Genomic DNA, 14,637 nt, shown 5'->3' on the forward strand with positions numbered 1-14,637 from the left:
AGATAAATTAAAATAAAATAAAATAAAATAAAAAAAAAAAATAAAAATGAAATAAAATAAAATAAAATAAAATAAAATAAAATAAAATAAAATAAAATAAAATTAAATAAAATAAAGTAAAATAAAATAAAATAAAATAAAATAAAATAAAATAAAATAAAATAAAATAAAATAAAATAAAATAAAATAAAATAAAATAAAATAAAATAAAATAAAATAAAATAAAATAAAATAAAATAAAATAAAATAAAATAAAATAAAATAAAATAAAATAAAATAAAATAAAATAAAATAAAATAAAATAAAATAAAATAAAATAAAATAAAATAAAATAAAATAAAATGAAATGAAATAAAATGAAATGAAATAAAATAAAATATAAAAAAATAAAATAAAATAAAAAAAATAAAATAAAATAATTAATAAATAAATATTTTATTTACATTTTTATTATATTTATGTTAATTTCATATAGCTTTTACATTATATTTTAAATTAGCGTGCTAAGTGCGGCCGGACCGAGCCTTATATACCCTCCACCATTGATCACATTTGTCAAGTTTTTTGAACAGAAAAACACTACCTCCAAAATTGCAGGCAATTCGAGTAATAATGGCGCCCTCCAGAGGCTCAAAAGTTAAACTGGGGATCGTTTTATATGGCAGCTATATAAGGTTATCAACCGATATAGACCATACTTATCGCAGTTGTTGGAAGTCATACCAAAAAGACATATGCAAAATTTCAACCATATTGGGTTAGAATTGCGCCCTCTAGAAGCCCAAGAAGCCTAAGGGGGAGAGGGGTTATGACGACTACATCAGAATATTAACTGATTTAGACCTTACTTGAGACAGTTGTTGGAAGTGAAAATAAAACATTTGATGCAAAATTTCGGCCAATTTGGATAAGAACTGCGCCCTCTAGAAGCTCCAGAAGTCAAGACCCAAGATCGGTTTATATGGCAGCTATATCAGGTTATGGACCGATTTGGACCATACTTAGCACAGTTGATAGAAGTCATAACGAAACACGTTGTGCAAAATTTCAGCCAAATCGGATAAGAATTGCGCCATCTAGAGGCTGTAGAAGTCTAATCGGGAGACCGGCGGCTATATCAGGTTATGGCGGCCATATCAGGTTATGAACTGATTTAGACTAAACTTGGCACTGTTTTTGGGAGTCATGCCAGAAAATTTCATGCAGAATTTCGGCCACTTCGGATATGAATAGCGCCCTCTAGAAGCTTCAGAAGTCAAAACGCAAGATCGGATTATATGGCGGCTATATGAGGTTATCAACCGATTTAGACCCTACTTCATCAAGTTATACCAAAACACCACGTGCAAAATTTCAGCCAAATCGGATACGAATTGCGCCCTCTAGAGGCTGTAGAAGTCTAATTGGGAGATCGGCGGCCATATAAGGTTATGGACTGATTTAGACTAAACTGGGCATAGGTTTTGGGAGTCATGCCAGAAAATTTCAGCCAAATCGGATAAGAATTGCGCCCCTAAAAGCTCAAGAAGTCAAGACCCATGATCGGTTTATATGGCAGCTATATCAAGTTATGGACCGATTTGGCCCGTTTACAATTCCAAGTATCTTTGCAAAATTTCAAGCACCTAGTTTTACTCCTTCGAAAGCCAGCGTGCTTTCGACAGACGGACAGATGGACATAGCTAGATCGACATAAAATGTCATGACGATCAAGAATATATATATACATTATGAGGTCTTAGACGCATATTTTGAGGTTTTACAAACGGAATGATGAAATTAGTATACTCCCATCCTATGATGGAGGGTATGACAATATAAATAAAAATTTTTTTCGTTTAAGAAATTTGAGATATATATACACATTTTTCTCATCCTTTGATGTAGACCCTCACCTAGCCTTACAGGATGCATAAAACACATTCACTCATGTAAGATATTTTAGATTTCTGCTTCCAGAAAGCTGAAAACCCTTACAAAAATAAAAGAAATATCAATGGGTCTTATCATTACAAACACAACCTTGGATCAAGTTCAATTCACAGAGAAACCGCCAGCACCATATGGTTGGTGGGCTAGCAGTGGCTGTTACTAGTTGTTGTTGGCTTGCGACTACTTAGCATCCGAACCATGGGCTAAGATGTTGCTCCTGCTGTTGCTGTTGCCATTTTAACTATTTATGAAAGCGACGACATGTTCCAAAATGTCATGAATCGTAAATGCGCGTGATTGAACAACAATACCTGACTCAAACTCATACAGCCAGGAGCAAGCAACAGCAGCATCTCATCTTTGCAATCTTGTCGCTTTTGAGACGCTCACAAACCTGCAGCAAAAACTACCGCGTTCACTTCACTAAAAGATTTCCGTTTCGATTTTGCGTCTTTTTAAGGACCTTGAATGCGTAATGAGTTTATGCTACTGCTACTGTTGCTGTAGCTCAGGCAGCAGATCTTTTTTCCTGATCAACAGCGGTTTATTTTTTGCTTTAGTAAAATATTGAATTTTTTTTGCTATTTTTTTCCACTAAGAGCTATGATGAGGCCATGGGGGACAGTGGTTCCAAAAGGAAGTAATTCGTTGCAATGGCGATATACAGCTAGCAGGAGCTATTTGGAAATATGAGCCGATATGTACAAATAACGCTGAACGCCTGGGTTCGAATCCTATCGAGAATAATAGAAAACATGTTGAGCGGTAGTTATCCCCTCCTAATGCTGGCGCCATTTTCAAGGAACTATGCCATGTTAAAACTTCTCCCAAAGAGGTGTTGCACTGCGGTATGCCGTTCGGACTCGGCTATAAAAAGGAGGCCTCTTATCATTGAGCCTAAAACTTGAATCGGACTGCATTCATTGATATGTAAGAATGCAGTCACTGCGGCACTTTTATGTGAGAAGTTTGCCGTGTCCCCTCAATTGAATGTTCATGCGCAAATTGTATTTTACAAAAAAATAAGAATCCTATATGCAAAATTTCGAACTGTTATCTTTAATAGTCGAAATAGTTGAAAGTCGAATCTTGTTATATATAAAAATCAATTTGTGTTCGTTTGTCTGTTCCGTATAGACTCAAAAACGGCAGAATCGATTTTTTTTTTTAAATTTTTACAGATAATGATCCTGTGGTGCAAATAGAGTACTACATTTTTTGATATCCGAAGGGGGGCGGACCCTCCCCCTTACCGGAGATCACGAAGATGGGTGGTGCGATTTAAGCGAAATTTTGTGTGCTTTCTTATAGCAATCTTAAAACAAAAATTGTGTATCCAAATTTCGGATGGGGTACCTAGGGGGGAAGCCCCACCCCAAAACCTACCTAATATATATATATATATAGACCAATCACGACAATATGGGACTCAAATGAAAGGTATTTAAGAGTAGAATACGAATCTGATACTCAAATTTCGGACCAAGTTTCTGGGGGACCTCCCCAACCCCCGAAACACCTCTACATTGGACATATTTACCGACCATGGCAATATGGGGCTCAAATAAGAGGTACTTTAGAGTAGAAAACGAAACTGATACATATTTTCAGAGAAAGTCATTGGATGGCCGCCCCATCCCCCAAAACACCCCACCCCACCGTACATGTTTGCCGACTATGGAAATATGGGGCTCAAATGAAAGGTATTTTGGAGTAGACCACGAATCGGATATCAACATTCGGTACCACTGTCCTCTTCGTCTACTTAGTACGAGTACATACTACAGCCCCATTTGAATTTTTATGTAAATTTTTAACTTTAGCCTCCGACATTGTTTTTATTTTTATTCTCATCTCAAATCATTGAATGCTGTCGATTGTTAAGAAAACTACCACGTAAAGGAGTATAACGTCTTTGACTATAAGCGTCAAAGCATATCAATTTTCTTATAAAAACACATACCAGCGAACTAACATAACAACGTGCGAGCGAGCGAACGAAGAACTAGCCAACAGGCCTCACATTCAACCCACCGTCTCCACACAGAGAGTGAGGACAATTGACAATTTCTGCTATTCCTGCTTATGGTTTATTAAGGCAAAAAGAGAAAAAAAATCTGCCTCAGAAAACTCAAATGGCGGTTTATTTCAAAATCAGACAACTGGCAAAGCTGAGCCAAAGATGATGACGATCATTGTCAAGATGACGACCAAGATGATGATGATGATGATGATGAATACTGCCACTAGAAGCCACATCACCTTCAATTTTCTTTTTGTTTTTTTTTTTTTTTTGAGAATAATATCCATTTTTGTATATGTTATTGTTTTTGAATACTTCTACTCAGAATGTCTGAGAAGGTCTTCTTGAGACTCCCGATCAAGGTTATATTTAAATTTATGAGACATTAAAATGACAAGCACACTGTTGACATGGTTTGTCGCGTAAACCTTGACTAACGATTTTCTTGTTTAACATTATTGGAAGTTTTTTTTCGTTATTTCATTTGTTTTTCTGCAAAATATATTCAAAACAATTGTTTTGCTGGTGTTATTGAATGATTTTGATTTTTCTCATGCTCATATTTTATTTAGTTTTGCCAATACAAAACAGAGTTCATGGTCAAGTGGGGACAAGTTCAGTGCAGAGATTGGCTAAACTTTCAAGAATTAACTTAGGCAAATAAAAAATCATTAAAAATGTAAAAACTATTTGTATTGTTTGTAAAAATACACTGTATTGTTTTAAATTTATAGAAAAAAATAAAAAAAAATTAAAAAAAAAATATAAAAATATTTGTATGTTAAAATTTGTGCAAATTTCGAACAAATCCTGAGGAGTCTATCTTCTATTATATAAAAATGAAATTGCTGAGCTTGGTTTGTTTGTTGTTGTTGTTTGTTTGATCAGATATCGGAGATGGGTGCACCGATTTAAATTTTGTATGCCACCTCATGGTACCCCAAAAACACGAAATTGGTATACAATTTTGGGGTCAACCAACTTGGGGGGACGCCCCACCTCAATACCCATCCGAACGAACATTTTAACCAACTGGGACAATATGGGTATCAGATGAAAGGTATTTAAGAGTAGAGTACGAACTTGTCATAAAAATGTTACACTTAGTGTCGGGGGGGTCCCCAAAAAATACCACCCAATAGGACACTTTTACGGCTTTAGGCAATATGTGTATCAAATGAGAGGTATTTAAGAGTAGAGAACAAATCTGACACAAATATGTATTCCTTGGTGTCTGAGGGGCCTCTACACCCCCCAGAACCCCACCCCAGGATATATTTACTGATTAGGACAATATGGGTATCAAATGAAAGGTGTTTGGAAGTTGAGTACACATCTGTTATAAGAATTGGTTCCAAGATGTCTACGGGGCCTTTTCAACCCCAAAAATCCTTAAAACGATGCAACGTCACAAAATGGCTATTAAATGGTAAGGTCTTTGAGAGTGGACCACGAATCTGATATACACACATTTAGGACAGAGTTTGGGACCAGCCCACCCACCTTATACGCTTCAATAAGACGTGTAGTTCAATTGGGATAATATGGAAATTAAATGAAAAGTCTATGACAGTAGAATTTGAATTTAATGTTGATATAAGAGTTCAAATATCTGGGTCAAGGGTTAGGCTACTCCAATCCACCGCTGAAAACCAAGCCAATGAAGTAGATATAACATCCAAAATGAGCGGACCCTCCCCTTACCCTATTTCAAAAACGCCAGATCTCGTAGATGTTTTGGGCGATTTACGCGAAATTAAGTTTGTTTATAATAACTAAAAAAAAAGGAAATTTAGACTTTTTCCTGACCGTGCTCAGATAAAATAAGCGAGTGAAAGAAGGCTATATAATTTTTTGATATCGGAAGGGGGCGGACCCTCCCCCTTATGTCAAAAACAACACCCAAAATCAAAAGTGGATCGATTAGGACAATATGAGTATCAAATGACAGGTATTGACGAGTAGAACACGAATATGGCATTAAAATTTGATTTCAAGTACCCATCGAGTCGCCCCCACCCCAAAACTCTCCCAAACAGGCATATTGGACGTTCATGTCAATATGGGGCTCAAATGAAAGATATTCGGGAGTAGATTACGAATCTGGCATACGAAATCAGATCGAAGTAAAGGGGGCCACTCCACCTCCCAAAAACATCCCAAATGGGCATATGACCCATCAAGACTATATGGGACTCGGTTTGTTTCGTAGAATCAAAAACGGCTGAACCGATTTTTTTAAAATTGTGTAGGTTTGTTTGGAAGGAAACATGGGCTATATAATTTTGAGATATCGGATGGGGGCGGATCCTCCCCCTTACCTCAAAAGCGGCAACCAAAACCACAAGTGAACCGATAGGACAAAAACGCCACCCAAAACCAAAAGTGAATCGAAGGGCACAAAATGGGTATTAAATGAAAGTTATTGGAGACTAGGAAACGAATATGGTATTAAAAGTTGGGTCCATGTACCCTGTACCAAAATTACTAAATTTAAAATTTTCTTAAATTTGTAAGAAGTTTTTCCTGGGCCACCATTTCCTTTTAGTTACCATGAATGAAAGATCACATGGTGTGTGGATAGTTGACATCTCACAAACTGACGACAATTGTCTAGGGAATTAAAGTTGGTTTTTTTTCTTTAGCCTTAGCAGCAGACATGCATCGACCACAGGCATATTGGAATAGCATTCTTAAAGTGTTTGGAATTTTTTAAAACGACACCATGTCTGCATTTAAAATTGTCCCAAGTGAAAATCCCCTAGGATGGTCCAAAGGAAATAAGAAAATTATTTCAATAATTCATAAAGACGAAGCAGACAAAACAATCTACGCATCTCAATATCAGCAATACGCAGCAGCAGTTTCTGTACATTTATAATTGAAATGGAAAAAACCAGAGAGAGAGAGAAAGATTTAAACAAAACAAAAAACAAGCTGCATTTTTAATTAATACAAAATGTCGAAGTCATGTTAGTGTGCTATGCTCGCATTGCATTACATGGTGGAAACATACATGGTGCATGGTTGCTGTTTGCAGGTTTTTGTGTTACGCATCCTGTAATGCAGGCACAAGAGCAAATCCAAACGTAATTAAATTTAAGCGAAGACGTGAAAAAACTAAAAGTCGAATAATGTACCGGCTGGCGACAATAGCACAACAGCAACAGCAAGTGATGCACCATGGTTTGGCGGCCAAATGGCGACATAAACCATATTTGGTCAAACAAAACGGGCTAGCACAGACGAATATATTTTCCAGTGACCATTGAACATTGGCGTAGAAATAAGAAGGTAAATGAGAGCAAGGCATCAACATTTTTGAAAAAAAGTTACCTATGTTTGAAAATGACTATCAAGTTTTGAAGAAGTTTGCTACACCCAAAGAAATTAGTCTGCCGATATCAGCAAACACTGTCTACTGATACTTTATATGCTTTTAACATTGAAAGATTAAATGGAGAATACAATTTTTTATTGCATTTTTGAGATTTGTAACTTTTTATCATTTGAAAAGAGCAGAAAATGTTTTAGCCAAAAACTAACGCTGTCATATTTTCAGCAGACTTTCTGCTATTATAGCAAACATTTACTAACAAATTTTTCTGAGTGTATGAAAATAATACTTAAACGAAATTTCCTACATAAATCAGACTTTCTGCTGTTACAGCAAACAATGACTAACGAATTTCTCTGAGTGTATGAAAATAATGCTTAAACGAAATTTCCTACATGAATCAAAATTTCATAAAATTTTCTTAAGAAATCTAAATTTGAAAAATTTCTTGTAAAAAATTTTAAAATAAAATTCAAAAAATTCAAGCAATTAAAAAAATTCAGACAAAATTTTCTTCAAAATTTTTTCAAAAATTTTCTTTCATAAAACCAAAAATAAGCAATTTTTTTTAAATTAGGTTTTTTTTTTTTAAACTTGGGATAGGAAAGTCTTTTGTCTCCCATACAACTTGTTTTCCTTTGCTGCTCCCACCCTTGAAATCGGCATAAACCACCCAATACACCCATGTCTAAAGAGAAAACCACCAGAACACAGTTGCGCATGAGCACATGAGCTCATTGTGAAAACATCAGTCACACAACAATTGTCATGAAGAGTAGTGACATGGTCTATAGACAAAAATGCGTCCGCAACATTGGTGACAGCATGCCTCTTACATAGCTCTTGGGTACAATGTTGTAATTGTTGAGGACATGATAAAAATCAAAAGTTTAAAATCCTTTAAGACAAAATCAAGATTTCCGGGCAAAAAGCATTAAAGTTAAGGAAACAGATGCTGTAGTTGGCCCAAGTCAAGACTACAACATGACCCTTAAGAACAAAAAATAAAGATTTTTTTTCTTCTAGCCTGACAGCAAATCCTTAAGGAATTCTTTTCGTGTATGTAATTTTTTTTAAACCTATACTACATACACCAATGCTAGTGAAGCTGTAATGCTATACAGCCTTGTCTCAATATGGCCAATAAATCATTTAAATCAATTTCCGTTTGATTCGTTCGATTCCTGATACACTGCGTGAATGGGATTTTTTGGTCCATTATTCGGAATTGTGTGTGTGTGTGTGTTTTTTTTTTGATTTTTTTCCTCTCTTCAAGACCACGTACACATGACACAAGTTGCATGGACATCGACAACAACAAAACTAACAGCAACATGATTTTCTGTTGTAGAACTCAACTTGACCATGATTTTTCGCTGTTTCGACTGCTTCTGTACGGTTGTGGCCCAAAATGAAATTTCTGTAGCTGGATTGTAGTTTTTCGCCAAGGTCTTTTATTGTAATTTTTTGCCTTGCGACTTTGCGTAGACCATATTAACTGTCAATTGCGACTCAATGTAAAATAAAAACAAACAAAAAACAGCAGAATCAATTGTCATTTTAACGAAGTTACAACTTACAGCCACGCAATGCTAAAATTCAATGGAAGATTGGAGCTACATGGCCACTTTAGTATTAAAGTACAAAACGATTTTTGTAAAAAACAATAAAAATCCAAAAAATCATAAAAAAATACAAAATAAATTAGAAGAATTCATAAAAAACGAAATAAAAAAATATATATATAAAAAAAGAAAATATTTTTGAAAAAATTTTCTAACACTTACAATTTTTTATAAAAATTCTAGACAAATTTTCTATAAAAATAAAATTTTTATAAAATTTAATTCTATATAATTTAAAATTTATTCTATAGAAATATTTTTTTTTATAGAGATAAAATTTTGACAAAATTTTTTATAAAAGAAAAATTTTTAATTTTTTTTTTAAATTTTTAAATTTTTACAACATTTTCTATAAAAATAAAATTTTTACGAAATTTTCTATAAAAAAAATTTGACCATAATTTCTATGAAAGTACAATTTTGACAAAAATTTTGTATATAAAAATCATTTTGTGTTTGTTTGTTTGTGTGTTCCTTATAGACTCAAAAACGGCTGAACCGATGAAGGGGGGACGGACCCTCCCCCTTATCTCAGTTTTCAGAAACTCCAGATCTCGCAGATGGGTGGTGCGCTTTAAGCGAAATTTTGTGTGTTTTCATATAGTACTCTAAAAATAAAAATTTAATATTCAAATTTCTGAAGGGGTACCTAGGGGCGCCGCCCCACCCTAAAACCTACCAAATATATATATAGACCAATCACAACAATATGGGACTCAAATGAAAGGTTTTTAAGATTAGAAAACGTATTTGATACTCAATTGTCGGACCAAGTGTTTGGGGGACCACCCCAACCCCCAAAACACCCCAAAATCGGACATATATACCGACCATGGGAATATGGTACCCAAATGAAAGGTATTTGCGAGTAGAATATGAATCTGATATAAAAATGTGGGACCAAGTTTCTGGGGGTCCACCCCTTCCCCAAAACACAAACCAAACATGAATTATTTACTGTCCATGGCAATATGGGGTTTTAATACAATAAAAGGCATTTAAGTGTCTATGGGGCCAGCCCACCCCCACAACACCACCCAAATTAGAAGTATTTGCGGGCAATTGCAATATGGGGCTCAAATAAGAGGTATTTTAGATTAGAACACGAATCTGATATATATTTTCAAGGCCAAGTCACTGAGTGACCGCCCATCCCCTAAAACTTCCCCAAACCGGTCATGTTTGCCGACAAAGAAAATTATTTGGGAGAAGACCCCGAATCTGATATAAACATTCGGGACCAACTGCCTAGGGGACGTCCCACCAGCATAACAACTCCCAAATAGGATGTATTTGCTCACCAAGACAATTTGGGTTTTCAAGACAGTGGAGCTCGATATTGATAGTTTGTAGGGCCTATACCCTAAACCGGACACATTTGCTGATTTTTGCAATAAGGGGTTTAAATGAAAGGTATTTGAGATTAGAAAACGAATGTGACATCCGATTTCGAGGCAAATGGTAATATGAGATTCAAATAAATGATATATAGATACATGAGAATAGAGCACGATGTTGATATATTTTCAAAGGATAATTTTGTTTCATATAAAGTCGAAGTAGGCGCACCGGAGCGGGCCTGGTTCAGCTAGTCTTCTATATAAAAAGTTGTCCGCCTGTCTTCCTATCAGTATAGGTCGATATAGCTATGTTGCGATATAGCTTCCATATAAACCGATCTTAGATCTTGATTTCTTGAGCCTCTAGAGGGCGCAATTCGTATCCAATTTGGCTTAAATTTCGCATTAGGTGTAATTATCTGACTTCCAATAGCTGTGTCAAGAATAGTCGTAATTCGTTCGTAACCTGATATAGCGGCCACACAAACCGTCTCTAGATGACGCAATTCTTAACGAGGTGTTCTGTTCTGACTTTCAATAACTGTGCCAAGAATGGTCTAACCATAACCTGATATAGCTGATTGACTTCTTGAGCCTCTAGAGGGCGCAATTCTTATCCAAATTGGCTAGAAGTGTTGAGGTGTTCTATTCTGACTTGTAATAGCTGTACCAAGAATGGTTCCAATCGGTTTATTACGGTTAATCGGTTATCTGACATATAAACCAATCTGGGATATAGACTTCTTGAGCCTCTAGAGGGCACAGTTGTTATCCAATTTGGATGAAATTTCGCATGAGGTGTTCTGTTCTGACTTTCAATAACTGTGCTTAGAATTGTGGAAATCGGCTGATAACCTGATATAGCTGTCATACAAGCCGATCTCGGTTCTTGCCTTTTTGAGCCTTCAGAGGGCGCAATTATTATCCAATTTGGCTGAAATTTCGCATGAGATATTTTATTTTAGCTTTCAATAATTACGCCAAGAATGGTCCAAATGATATCGGTTCTTAACTTCTTGAGCCTCCAGAGGGCGCAATTTTTATCCAATTTGGCTGATATTTTGCATGAGATGTTCTGTTCTGACTTTCAACAACTGTGCTAACCTGATATAGAATAGGTTTATAACCTGATATAGCTTCCATATAAACCGATCGCCCGCTTTGACTTATTGAGCTTCTAGGGGGCGCAATTTTGTTGCAGAAATTTTAAACGTGGTATTTTTTTGATGAGTTGACTAAAAGTCATGACAAATATGGTCCGTCTGGAACTGTATATCTATCTTCTATTTATTTGAAAATGTCGTTCAAAGAACGTGTCACATGCGATTCATGGTGGAGGGTACACTAGATTCGGCCAGGCTGAACTTAACGCTACTTTACTTTTTCTTTCCTTAAATCGAATATTGATGATTTTTTCTCCCTCAAGTAACTCTACTTGTGTGGTCATATGTAGGCTTGTGTAAAACAAATGATGGACCATTTGGTAAACGAATATTCCTCCTTTTTTCTTATTTCGTTGGCAATGCAAAATGTAAATTCTCATTATGCATTGCCAATGATGACATCCACTCGCTTAACACAAGCATAGCCCTCCAATATCCTCGGCTTAAAGTTCAAAAATTACATTTGTTAAATATATATTCATCTGTCTTAAAACTTTCGATGCCACTTAATGTCGTGAAGTATAAGATGTGAATAAAGTGAATGTGGGCTTGAAGTTTCAATGCCACATCGCTGAATGGAGCATTTGGGACAATGTAGGAGATTTAAATGGTAAGGATGTGATTAAGGGCAATTTTAACTCTTATTAACAAAAAAATAACATGTCTTTAGCCATGTTATTAAAAGTTTATGTTTCCAAGGTCATAGTCCTAAAAACAAAAAAAAAAAAAAAAATTCTATAGCAATTTTCGCCAAGTATTCAAATCTAAAGGGAAATTTTATCAAAATTTTGAATTTTATAGGAAATTTGATTATTTAATTTTGAAAGAAATTTTATAATTTATTTTTGATAGCAAATTTGGTAAAAAATTCAATTCTGTAGGAAATTTTGCTTAAATTTTATTTCATTAACAAATGTTGTCAAAATTTCATGTCTAGGGAAATTTTCTCCAAATCTCAATTCTTTACAAAATTTTTACAGAACTTTGATTTCTAAGGGGAACTTTGCCAATTTTTCATTTCTAAGAGAAATTTTGTCAAAATTTTATTTCTTTAGAAAATTTTGTCAAAATTTAATTTTTAAGGGAAACTTCGTCAAAATTTCCAACTCAATGGGTGTGCCAAGAAACGTCACAATCGGTTAAAACAGGATATAGCTGCCATATAAACCGATTTCGGATCTTCACTTCTTGAGCTTACAGAGGGCGCAACTCTTTTCTGATTTGACAGAAATATCGCATGAGGTGTTTGGTCTGACTTTCAATAACTGTGTCAATATTAGTTCAAATCAGTTCACACGCTTATATAGTTGCCATATAAACCGATCTCGGATCTTGACTTCTTGAGCCTCTAGAGGGCGAAATTCTTAGCCGACTTGGCTGAAGTTTAGCATGAGGAAATTCTGTCAACATTTTTTTCTTTGGAAAATTTTGTCAAAATTTAATTTATAAGGAAATTTTCTCAAAATTTCATTTTGTCAAAATTTTTTTCTTTGGAAAATTTTGTCAAAATTTAATTTATAAGGAAATTTTCTCAAAATTTCATTTTGTCAAAATTTTTTTCTTTGGAAAATTTTGTCAAAATTTAATTTATAAGGAAATTTTCTCAAAATTTCATTTCCATAGGAAATTTTGTCAAAATTTCCTTTTTATAGGAAATATTGTCAATTTTTTTTTTTTTTTTTGACAAAATTTTTAATATTTCCTTTCTATAGGAAATTTTGTCAACATTTCAATTCTGTGGGAAATTTAATTAAAATTTACAAAAAACCGGTATCAAAAATTATCAGCTAAAGTTTGGCTGGGAAAATACTAAACTCGATGACCTTTTTTGATTGAGGTTTTATGTATTTAGATTCCAAAATGATCCCCTAATAATACATTTTAATAACCCATTAATACCAAATCCAATCGAAAAACATTTAGAAAATCTCTCTAAAGAGATTATCAAAAAATAAAGAAAATCCAATCCAAGTGGTACATAGAAAAGCACAGATCGAAAGGTCATTGGGTTGTCGGTTTGGTTTATAGACCACTTTTAATAATGTCACACACTCCACTTGGCACCCAAAATGATGTTGTTGTAACTCATTTAAAAGCCATAAAACAACAAATTAAGAAGACATGGATAGGGTGGCGGTTTATCAATAAAGACCTACAAAGAATACAAAAACAAAAATTGGAAAACAGATTCAAATCCCATTAATGAATCCCAAAACTAAGAAGAACAACAGCTATATGGGAGGCACAAATTTACCAATTAAACTGCCGCAGTAAAACTAAATTTTAACGATTTAAAACAAATGGGCTCATTAAGAAAAACTACAAAGAACATCTTCTTCCTTCTTTTGGTGAAAAAACAAAAACTTTGTTCTAACTCTAAATATTTTATGGCAAATTAATAATGGAGACCATGACAGTTAACATGGAAATCGAACGAACGAATGAACAGTTTCGAGAATTATTTATGATTTTCGAAATGGCTTACTTGTGGCTTAGTTTTAAAGAATTTTATGGTATTTCATTGGAAGCAAACATTAAGGAGAAGGCAAAGATGGACGCTGCTGGTGAGTCCGAGGCGACCTATTTATTTCAAAAAAAAAATTATTTTATATTTCACAAAAACTAAAAAAGAACCAAAGAATTGTTCTCCCAAAAAAAATAAAGGAACAACTTTTTTTCGGAAGAACATTTTCTGGCCACAAACAACATTCTTAACATGTTGTAGCTCGAAACCACAACTTAGGGGTATGAAAGTAAAAATAAATAAGAAACAGCACGAATGTAAACAAGGTCTTGCCCAGAGTGATATCCCTGTTTGTGGGTTGGAAACAACATACAAGTACAACAATACAAATGAAACAAAGCAAAAACCAAAAAAATCAATGTTCCAAAAACCTGTCTTGCTTGAAATCACTTAACTTGGTTAACGTAAAGAATATGCGACACTTCAGCAAAACGTTTTGACCCACAGCAACATTATCATCGTCATCATGCTGACAGAACTTTAAGCAACACCCCAATACGGAAAGGAAGAGGCATATAAGAACTTTTCTTTTTAGCACGCATGAAGGCTACAGTCGGTCTTGGTGGTAAAGTCAGAAAAAAGGAATTTTTCTTCAAAATGTCTTTCCTTTCACAAAAAAATTTCGTAAAATTTCTTTTTGATAGAAAATTTGAAAAATTCGAAAAAAAGAAATAAAAAGTAAAGGACATATTT

General features: G+C 34.4%; 1 protein-coding gene across 2 annotated transcripts in view; it reads right to left on the reverse strand.

The window, feature by feature from the left end:
* The window catches only part of LOC106089089 (probable serine/threonine-protein kinase DDB_G0282963), a 535,104-nt gene that overhangs the window by 33,855 nt on the left and 486,612 nt on the right, over positions 1–14,637 (reverse strand). The window lies entirely within an intron of this gene.

The sequence above is a fragment of the Stomoxys calcitrans genome, chromosome 2 (genome assembly GCF_963082655.1).
Source record: "Stomoxys calcitrans chromosome 2, idStoCalc2.1, whole genome shotgun sequence".
Taxonomy (NCBI): domain Eukaryota; kingdom Metazoa; phylum Arthropoda; class Insecta; order Diptera; family Muscidae; genus Stomoxys; species Stomoxys calcitrans.